The sequence below is a fragment of the Nelumbo nucifera genome, chromosome 4 (assembly GCF_055504915.1).
Source record: "Nelumbo nucifera cultivar China Antique chromosome 4, China Antique-T2T, whole genome shotgun sequence".
Taxonomy (NCBI): domain Eukaryota; kingdom Viridiplantae; phylum Streptophyta; class Magnoliopsida; order Proteales; family Nelumbonaceae; genus Nelumbo; species Nelumbo nucifera.
In genome coordinates this window covers 64640168-64651358 of record NC_142652.1, presented here as the reverse complement: position 1 = coordinate 64651358, position 11191 = coordinate 64640168, and positions in this window count along the sequence as shown.

Here is an 11191-nt window from a genome sequence, read left to right as displayed (position 1 = left end):
AGTTCGGTTATGAAGGCTATTTTTTCCTCATCGGCAGGGTCCATTCTGATCTAATTGTAGCCCGAGTAAGCATCCAAGAAGCTCAACAACTCATGCCCTGAGGTCGCGTCCACCAAATGGTCTATCTTGGGAAGTGGGAAGCAGTCCTTCAAGCAAGCTCGATTCATATCAGTATAATCGACGCACATGCACCATTTACCGTTGGCCTTTTTTACCAGAACGGGGTTGGCTACCCAACTCGGGTAATGGACCTCCTTGATGAAATCGGCTGCGAGGAGCTTCCCAACCTCTTCGTCGACTGCTCTCCAATGCTTTGGGGCTAGGTTGTGTTTATTCTGTCTAACGGGCCTAACTATAGGATCAGTGTTCAGTTTGTGAGTAATGACTCCGGGGTCTATGCCGGGCATCTCTGCCGCAGACCATGCAAAAACATCTAAATTTTTAAGTAGAAAGCTTACCAGTTGAGATCGTAGAGGCTCCTCGATTGAAGCACCAATCTGGAGAGTTTGAGCTAGATCGTCTGCCAGAGTAGGTACAACGACCGTCTCTTCTATGGGCGTAGCTCGCTCTTCATGCTGCTCTGTAGGTCACTCCAACTCGAGGTCGTCGGCCACCTTGGCTTTCCCTTTCAGGGCAACGACGTAGCATTTGCGAGACTCGAGCTGGTCACCCCGTGCTACCCCTACTCCGAAGTCCGTTGAGAACTTCATAGTCAAGTAATAGGTGGACACCACTGCGCATAAAAAGTGGATGATTGGCCGACCTATTATGGCATTGTATGGGGAGGGAGTCACAACCACTAGAAAAGTGTGGTCGAATCTCATAGTACTCGGCCATGTGTCGATCTCCACAAGTACTGTAACTCTCTCTAGGGGCCTGACTTCCTCTCCGCTGAAGCCCACCAAGGGAGTGTTCGCGGGCTTGAGATCGCTTTCCCGAAGCTGAAGTTTGTCAAACGCGGCCTTGAAGAGTATATCCGCCAAATTGTCGGAGTCGACGAGGACGTGCCTTACCTCGAAATCATTGATTCTCATCTTTACAACGAGTGCATCATCGTGGGGGTACTGGACTCTACGCACGTCATCTTCGGTGAAGAAAATCGGTTCCTCTACCCTTGGCCGCTTCGGAGGATTCCGCTCTTCTCTTTCGAACTCGCGAGCCGAGGTCCTTGCTGCGGCTGAGGTGCAGCCCGCGACGATCAATCTGCCGGTGATCATTTGGATTGTTCCCCAAACTGGCCTCTCTTTGGGTGGCTGCCTCTACGGCTGCTCATTTTGCCTGTTGCTGGACTCAGGAGTGTCTCTACCTTGCTCCCTCTGCCGTCCTGTTTTATTATCACTTTGTACAAATTTTCTCAAATACCTGCGACGGATGAGTTCTTCTATCTCATCATGGAGGTTTTTACAATTTTCGGTGCTATGACTGTGATCTCTATGAAAATGGAAATACAGATTTTTATTTCTACTATTCGGGTCTCCTCTCATCTGAGGTGGCCACTTCACATAAGACGCATCCTTGATCGCCATGAGGATTTCTGCTCGCTTCACGTTCAAGGGCATGTAGTTCATCCTTTCAGCTGGAGGAGCTCGGAAAGACTGGTCTGGCTTTCCTCTCCGAGCTAGTTCTTTCTTCCTCTTATTGTCCCTATTGGTTGAGGTCTCACCTTCTCTTTTCCTCTTCTTCAGTGGGTTCTCATTCTTCTGGTTCATCTCCTCCTCTGTTCCGATGAACTGGTCCGCGAGCTTGAGGAATTCGGTTACGTCCTTGGGCTTGTTGGCAACCATGTGCCACTTGAACTCTTTGTGTGTTATGCTTATTTTGGCTACTGTGAGCCTCACTGTAAGGTCTAGATCAGGTATCTGCAGACATGCATCATTGAATCTCTTGATGTAGCTGCGGATAGATTCTCCCTCCCTCTTGACTATGCCGAGAAGGCTTTCTTGGGACCTCGGACACCTCTTGCTGGTGATGAAGTGTGAGGTGAAGATTTGCACGAACTGCGCCCAACTCACTTGCCCTGGCTAAGTGCATCTGTGAATGAAAAGAATCTACATGATCATACGGATCGAATGATCCATCATACTTGTCCAAGGGAGGTACCTTGAAATCTTTTGGCATCGGGATGGCTAGGAGTTCGGGAGACAGGGGAGATGGTACAGAGAGAAGCTGAGTGGCTTTCACTGCTCCCGAGCTCGCTTCTTCCATCCTTTTGAGGAGTTTGGGCAAGTTCTGGGCTATAGCTTGGCGAGCTTTGCGGCGTCTCCGTTGCTTCTTTGTCAGCTCCGCATTGGTGCTGCTAGCCTCTGTGTTATCAGGCATAGTTCTCGCAGGGAATGGCTCGCACTGCAGGCAATGGCTGTGAATTGGACGACCTTGTCTAAAGTCTGTGGCCAGGGCCTCGAACCGGTTTTCTATGAGCGGGATCTCAAACTCTAAAAGCCGAGGTGATGCAAGTCTGTTAGGCTAAGAATCTCCTGTCCTGACCATGTGTGGCAAGGTGGGTGTGACTGGCTTCTCCCTCCTGTTGCGGAATGAGACTTGGCTCCTAGGGGGATTCTGGGTCTGGGAGGTCTCTCCCCGGCGAAGGGCGTTTTCACTCTGATAGCGAGGCTTAGCTTGTTGTGTGGCCGGATACCGAGGTGGAACCGGCTGCTAGTTCTGAGGCAGTAGTGGAAACTGTTGTTGGTATTGATGCTGATAAACCTGGTGTAGCACTTGTTGCTGATATAGTTGGAATTACTGGACCTGTTGCACTTGAGCTTGCATAGCTCGCATGCAGTGTACCAGGTCTTTAAGTTGGTTTTGTCCAGTCACCGGGGAAACAACAGATGGTTCAGCGAAAGTTGCACCCACCGTGGAGGGGAGTGGAGCATTCGCAGGAGCCATGATCTGGGGCACGTTCAGAGTAGGAACTCCATTCACAAAGAGTGGTAGGGTGAACTCCATCCTGTAAGCATTCATGTCTGAAAGGGATGGTAGAATCCATCGTATGGATGCCAAAACTGTTGCAGAATGGGTGGGCGAATTTCAAAAATTTCCTACCTACCTTCCAATTGGGAATCGCATTCCCTGATTTTAGAATCAAGATTCAAGGATCCTACTTGAACCAGAACCGAACCAGATCTGAACCAAAAGAGAAGGGAGTGATTATACTTGATCTAGAGAAATAATATCTCCCAAAGTTCATGTTCACACCCAAAAAGACACCAAGATCTACTCCTGCTGGAGATGACACAGCAACTGTGGAACAGAACCGGCAGAGTGCGTCCCACAAACTGAATCCTTCACAAGAATCCTTTGGAAACAACGAGCACCGAACTAAATCAGCCTTTTAGCAAAGACTGATATCAAGAACTCTTTCTTAATCTTTTCTCTCATAGAGAAATCGAACTGTAGTAGATGGTGGCTGCTACTGAAGGAGAAGGCTAGAGAAGAAGATGGCGAACTGCTTTTTCTTCTCTAGGGTTTCTAAGATCCTATCTCAAAACTGCAAAGTGTTCTTTTTTGTGAAATCCCTAGGGTTCAAATTCTTGTAATTCGAATTAGGGTTTCCACTAGTTGTTTAATGATTAAGAAAAGCCTCCTGATCATACCAGGAGTTGCCCTTATCCAAATCTATATTTGGATTAGGACTCTTCTTAATCTTATATGCAGATTAGATAAGCTCTTGGGCTCATCCTAATCTCAAATCAGCCCCCTGTTAATGACTAATCAAATCAGCCCAGTTTCAAATGGGCTTTAGGCCCAATAAGAATCAAGTGCTCAAAAGTCTTCCAAACTGTTGCCCAGTTGGGCTTCTTTGTATGGCATGGGACCTAAGCATTGATCTACACACCAGCCACATGGGTTTGGCCCAGCCTCCATTACAAGGCCTAGCTGAATTCACTAGAGAGCCCAGTGAACCCCTTGAGCCCATCACATGGACCCTATGGGCCCAACATTTACACTAAGTGGTCTCTGGGCCAATCCATCTTATAAAAACCTAGGGACTGTGGGCAGATGCAAGATTAGCCCATCAGTTATTATCCCAAATGGCCTTACACTTAACCTCTCAGCCCATAATGATCAAGCACTGCCCGACAAGAGAGGACCTCTCCCTCGGCTGCAAGGAACAGTGTTGCACTCTCTACTTACATGGATCTCGGGAATTAAAACCATTTGCAAATATTTTGAAACCATACTTAGGTATATATCATATATATATAAATTTTGCAAAACAAAATTCCAACGATTGAAATCAACTGCCGGCAGTTTGGTTTCCATCAGAGAGAGTGCATCCCCGATCATTATCTTTGTCTGAGAAAGGGGCTGATCCCGTCACTATGATCACCCACTCAAATGAATTCTTAGACTCTCCCAACATACCCAGGTTTTGATCTCCACTAAGGATCTCACTGATTGGCATATCAAAGACAGCCCGATCCGACACCTAGTGTAGTACCATAATCGGGTCTAGGGGTCAGGTGTAACTTTCCAGTTTTGCCCATCAATCTCCAAGGTCCAGGGCAATACTGGAAATCTGGTCTGGTTCAAGGGTTCAAGTAATCCTACACTGCGTGTGCCTTGGGTCTCACCCTGGCGGCTGAGACAGGCCACCCTGGCGGCTGAGATAGGCCACCCCAACAGTTGGTAGCACACTAGTGTCAGCCTTGGTAGGATAAATCTCCCCAAACTTATCCAATGGCTGTGAACATTTAAAACCAACACAAGTCTCATTAAGTGTCCAGTTTTAGGGTCTTATACAGAAGCATACCACACAACATGAATCAAACATGTACTTTATTTAGTTACAATAAATATTAAAAGTACATCAAAACTTATTGAAGCTAAGGGCATACAAAAATTGTCCAACAGCTACCACTTGCACTTAGGCCCAATCTGGTACAAGTTGGAGTCCCATACTTTCCACATGTTTCTCAAACACCTTCTGTGTGAGTGGCTTAGTTAATGGGTCTACCACATTATTCGCTGATGCTACCTTCTGAATCAGGACGTCCCCTCTACCAGCGATCTCCCGCAGAACATGGTACTTCCTCTCGATGTGCTATGACTTCGAGTGGGCCCGAGGCTCCTTGGCCTGGGCTATCGCTCCATTGTTGTCACACAACAACGGAATGGGTGATGTGCTGGACGAAACGACTCCTAATTCATGAATGAACTTCTTCATCCACACGGCTTCTTTGGCAGCTTCACTTTCAGCAATGTACTCGGCTTCGGTTGTAGAGTCTATCGTGCACCCCTGTTTGCTGCTTTTCCAACAAACAACACACGATCCTATCGTGAAAACATACCCAGATGTAGACTTTCTATCATCTGAATCCGACTGGAAATCGACATCAGTATACCCCTGAACTTGTAGTGAACTACCATCGAATACTAGACAAAACTCATTTGTCCTTCGAGAGTATTTGAGTATGTTCTTCACAGCAGTCCAATGCTCCTGCCCTGGGTTGGCCTGGCACCACTTACAACACTCACCGCCTGATCAATGTTAGGGCGAGTGCACAGCATGGCATACATGATGCTCCCTATGGCTGAGGCATAGGGAACGTTTTTCATGCCCTCAATCTCCTCAAAAGTCTTGGGAGACATCTTCTTGGAGAGAGTGACTATGCCTGAAAGGAAAATTTCCTTTCTTGGATTTCTCCATGCCGTACCTTTTGACAATTTTTTCAATGTAAGTAGCCTGGGATAATCCAATTATCCACTTCGATCTATCTCTATAGAGTCGAAGACTTAGTATATAGGAACCTTCTCCAAGATCTTTTATGGAGAATTGCTGCAAAATCCATACCTTGAACGAAGTCAACATTCCTACATCATTCTCAATGAGTAGGATATCGTCCACATACAACACCAAGAAGGTGACCTTATCCCCACTAGACTTCCTGTAAACGCAGGGCTCATCCGGATTCTGATCAAAGTCAAACAATTTGACGGCAGACTCAAAACAGATGTTCCAACTCCTAGAAGCCTGTTGTTGCTGCTCTTCACTAAGATCTCCATTCAGGAACGCGGTTTTGACATCCATTTGCCAAATCTTGTAGTCATGGTATGCTGCTACAGCTAGCAAGATCCTAATGCATTTAAGCATGGCCACGGGCGAAAAGGTTTCTGCATAGTCGATGCCTTCTTTCTGAGTATAGCCTTTCGCCACCAAATGAGCTCTGTAGGTCTCAATCTTACCATCGGGGCCCTTCTTCCTCTTATAAATCCATTTGCAACCAATTGCTTTTACCCCGGAGGGCGGATCTACTAGAGTCTAGACTCCATTGGCCTCCATCAAGTCCATCTCAGCTCTCATGGCCTCCACCCCCATCTAGACTCTAGTAGATCCGCCCTCTAGGGGATTTTCACGCAACACACCTTGCAATTTTGAGATAGGATCTCAGAAACCCTAGAGAAGAAAAAGCAGTTCACCATCTTCTTCTCTAGCCTTCTCCTTCAGTAGCCACCACCATCTACTGCATTTCGATTTCTCTGTCAGAGAAAGATCAAGAAAGAGTTCTTGATATCAGTCTTTACTGAAAGGCTGATTCAGTTTGGTGCTCATTGTCTTCTAAAGGATTCTTGTGAAGGATTTAGTGTGTAGGACGCACTCTGCAGGTTCTATTCCACAGTTGTTGTGTCATCTTCAGTAGGAACAGACCTTGGTGTCTTCTTTGGGCGTGAACACCAACTTTGGGAGATATTATTTCTCTGGATCAGGTATAATCACTCCCTTCTCTTTTGGTTCAGTTCTGGTTTGGTTTTGGTTCAAGTAGGATCCTTGAATCTTGATTCTAAAATCAGGGAATGTGATTCCCAGTTGAAAGGTAGGTAGAAAATTTTTGAAATTCGCCCACCCATTCCACAACAGTTTTGGCGTCCATACGATGGATTCTACCATCCCTTTCACATCATGTATGCCATGCTGTGCATTCGCCCTAACATTGCTCAGGCAATGAGTGTTGTAAGCAGGTTCCAGGCCAACCCAGGGCAGGAGCATTAGACTGCTATGAAGAACATACTCAAATACCTTCGAAGGACAAAAGAGTTTTGTCTGGTATTCGATGGTAGTTCACTACAAATTCTGGGGTATACTGATGTCGATTTCTAGTCGGATCCAAGTGATTGAAATTCTACCTCTGGGTATGTTTTCACGATAGGATCGTGTGTTGTTTGCTAGAAAAGCAGCAAACAAGGGTCCATGGCAAACTCCACAACCGAAGCCGAGTACATTGCCGCAAGTGAAGCTGCCAAGGAAGCCGTGTGGATGAAGAAGTACGTTCATGATTTAGGAGTGGTTCCGTCCTGCACATCACCCATCCCGTTGATGTGTGACAACAATGGGGTGATCACCCAGGCTAAGGAGCCTCGGACCCACTCGAAGTCAAAGCACATCGAGAGGAAATACCATGTACTGCGGGAGATCGTTGGTAGAGGGGATGTCCTGATTCAGAAGGTAGTGTCAGCAGATAATGTGGTAGACCCATTAACTTAGCCACTCACACAGAAGGTGTTTGAGAAACACGTGGAAAGTATGGCTCTCCGGCTTGTACCAGATTGGACCTAAGTACAAGTGGGAGCCGCTGGATAGTTTTTGTATGCCCTTAGCTGCAATCAATTCTGATGTACTTTTGATATTTAATGTAAATAAATAAAGTACATGTTTGATTCATGTTGTGTGGTATACTTCTGTGTAAGACCCTAAAACTGGACACTTAATGAGACTTGTGTTGGTTTTAAAATGTTCACAGCCGTTGCATAAGTCTGGGGAGATTTATCCTGCCAAGGCTGACATTGGTGTGCTGCCAACTGTTGGGGTGGCTTGTGCCGCCAGGGTGAGACCCAAGGCCCACGCAGTGTAGGATTATTTGAACCCTTAAACCGGACCAGATTTCTAGTATTGCCCTGGACCTTGGAGATTGATGGGCAAAACTGGAAAGTTACACCTGACCCCTGGACCCGATTATGGTACTGCACTAGGTGTCGGATTGGACTGTCTTTGATATGCCAATTAGAGAGATCCTTAGCGGGGGTCACTGATTGACATATCAGTGATTGGCCCCCTCTAAGGATCTCACTGATTGGCATATCAAAGACAGGCCAATCCGACACCTAGTGTAGCATCATAATCGAGTCTAGGTGTCAGGTGTAACTTTCCAGTTTTGCCCATCAATCTCCAAGGTCCAGGGCAATATTGAAAATCTGGTCCGGTTCAAAGATTCAATTAATCCTACACTGCATGTGCCTTGGGTCTCACCCTGACGGATGAGACAGGCCACCCCAACATTTGGTCGCACACCAGTGTCAGCCTTGGTAGGATAAATCTCCCTAGACTTATCCAACGGCTGTGAACATTCTAAACTAACACGAGTCTCATAAGTGTCCAGTTTAAGGGTATTACACAAAACACACCAAAGGAACATGAATCAAATATGTACTTTATTCATTTACAATAAATGTCATAATGTACATCATTCTGATTGGATCTAAGGGCATACAACTGTCTAACAAGAAGGCCTTTAGAGAGTTCATCATCTGAATCCCCCAATCACATGCACTCATATTTCAGGAGGGAACAAAAGGTACGCTCTAGTTTAATTTAGGTCAAACCAAAGTGGCTCCCACAAACTTTCATGAAGCCAGATTTAGGTGGGCCCTAAACGGCTAGGGTCCCGCAGTATCCTTTTCAGGGGTGTGGGGCCCACCACTAAGGGAGATCATCCAATGATCTTTAGGGACACCATGGCAATGATGTGCATTCAGCCATGGTGTACGCAAGAGCCACTGTCGAATCTACATGGACCAAGTACTTAAGGCCCATGTACGTAGCACATCACACATCCATACATCACATGCAATGATAGAATTGATCCAATCAATTAATATCTATAAAGCCCATTTTAATCCATAATATTACCAATTAATATTATCTAGGTATATGGGCCGAATAGGGTTTGGCAGTTCGGCCGATATAGCTTTCCTGCAATTTGTGGGCTTTTGCAGTTTTAACACCTTAAAACTGGGCCTTATAGGTGTGAGCCTAATTAAGCCTCTTTATTAACCATCAATCCCTTGACCCAAAAGTGGAAAATTAGGGCTGACAATCAGCCTCCATCGAACCATAGGTTCAGTCCAACCAGTTTGGACCAACCTGGTTCGAATGAGTCTAGGGTTTGATTTTTAATTAAAGATTTAATTCAAGAAATGATCTGAAATTAATTTACTGATTAAAGAACAAGCAAGTATCAGTCATAGGGCTGTTTGCACACCTCCATCCTACAAAACAAAGGTCAGAACACAGTTTGCAGTTTCATAAACTGCAAATTGCAGATAGCGATCTTGATATCTGCGAAATCTCCTTTTGCACCGCCTTCTTCGATCAAGAAATTAAAATAAATAGAAAACCTAATTTCTATTAATATTACATCTGATCGAATCCTATACATTCACTACGCCAATCAAGATTTCGATCCCCAGTTGTACGAACAAGCCATAAATCAAGAAAATAATAAAGAACAATTCTAAATAAATTCCAGATTTATAAAAATTAATTTCAGATCATTCGCCCTTTAATTGGGAACCGATTTCCCAGAAAAACCCTAATCTGCACAAATCGGGTAGAACGCCTTCTGCCCATTTGCGCAGGTTCAAATCTAATTTAATTTGGTTCAAGATTTGAACCATGACTCTGATACCACTGAAGGAATGAGATATCCATCATATGGATGGCCGAACCCTACAGGAAGGTTGGGCGAAATTTCAAAAATTTCCTCTCCCCTCATCTAGGAATCACATTCCCTGTTTTAGAAAATCTGCATTTTCAACGATCAATCCTAAACCCTAAATCAAACCAGATCTGAAACCAAAAGCAGGAGAGAGATATACCTGATACAGAGAAACAATATCTCCCAACGAAGGTGTTCACGCCCAAAGAAAAACTCCAAAGACCGCTCCCACTGAAGATGATACAATGAATGTTGGAGCAGAATCAGTAGTGTGTTCGTCCAACGAATCGAATCCTTCACAAGAATTCGCTAGAGGCTGTGAGCACAACTTCATATCAGTCTTTCTCCAAAGGTTGATACCAAGATCTAATCTTGATTGTTCCTGCTTGAAAGAGGAGATCGAACTGGCAGTGTGGCGGCGGCGACAAGAAAGAGGCGGTAGAGAGAAAATAGCGCAGTGATGCTATGTTCTCTCTTCTGTAACTCTTGCTCTAAGAGTGAGGATGTGATGATGCTAGAGGCTACCGCCCCCTCCTCCTTTTATAACCTTAAAGGGATCAGCTCCTAATCCCATTACGAGTTGCTGATCCAAATCATATTTGGATCTGAATTCCCTTTAAGTGATAAGGATAGAACCTTATCTTATCTGCAGATTAGATCAACCCTCTCCTAATCTTATTAGGAGGTTTCCATATCTGAATCTGTATTTAGATCTGGACTCTCTGAGTGGATAGAGTAAGACTATCCTATCTGCTGATTTAATCCCAGATCCGCTTCTCTATTTAACTAATCAAATCAGCCCAGTTCGAAATGGGCTTTAGGCCCATGAAGTCTTAGTGCTCAGTATGCCTCCAAACTACTGCCTAGTTGGGCTTCTTTGTATGGCGTGGGACCCAAACATTGATCTACACATCAGCCACATGGGTTCAACCCAGCCTCTGTTACAAGGCCTGGCCGATACACTTTTATGGACAGTGCACCCCCTGAGCCCATCACATGGGCTCCTAATGGGCCCAACACTTACACTAAGTGGTCCCTGGGCCAAGTCACCTTATAAAAGCCTAGGGACTGTGGGCAGATGCAAGATTAGCCCATTAGGTATTACCCTCAATGGTCTTACACTTAACCTCTCAGCCCATAATGATCATGCACTGCTTGACAAGAGAGGACCTCTCCCTCGGCTGCAAGGTATAGTGTTGCACTCTCTACTCACATGGATCCCGAGAATTAAAACCTTTTGCAAACATTTTTGAAACCATAATATATCCGTATATAAAATATATTTTGCAAAACAAATTTCAACGATTGAAATCGGCTGTCGACAGTCTTTGTTTCCATCAGAGAGAGTGCATCCCCGATCATTTCCTTTGTCCGACAAAGGGGCTGATCCTGTCACTATGATCACCCACTCAGATGAATTCTCGGACTGTCCCAGCATACCTAGGTTTTGACCCCCTCTAAGGATTTCACTGATTAGC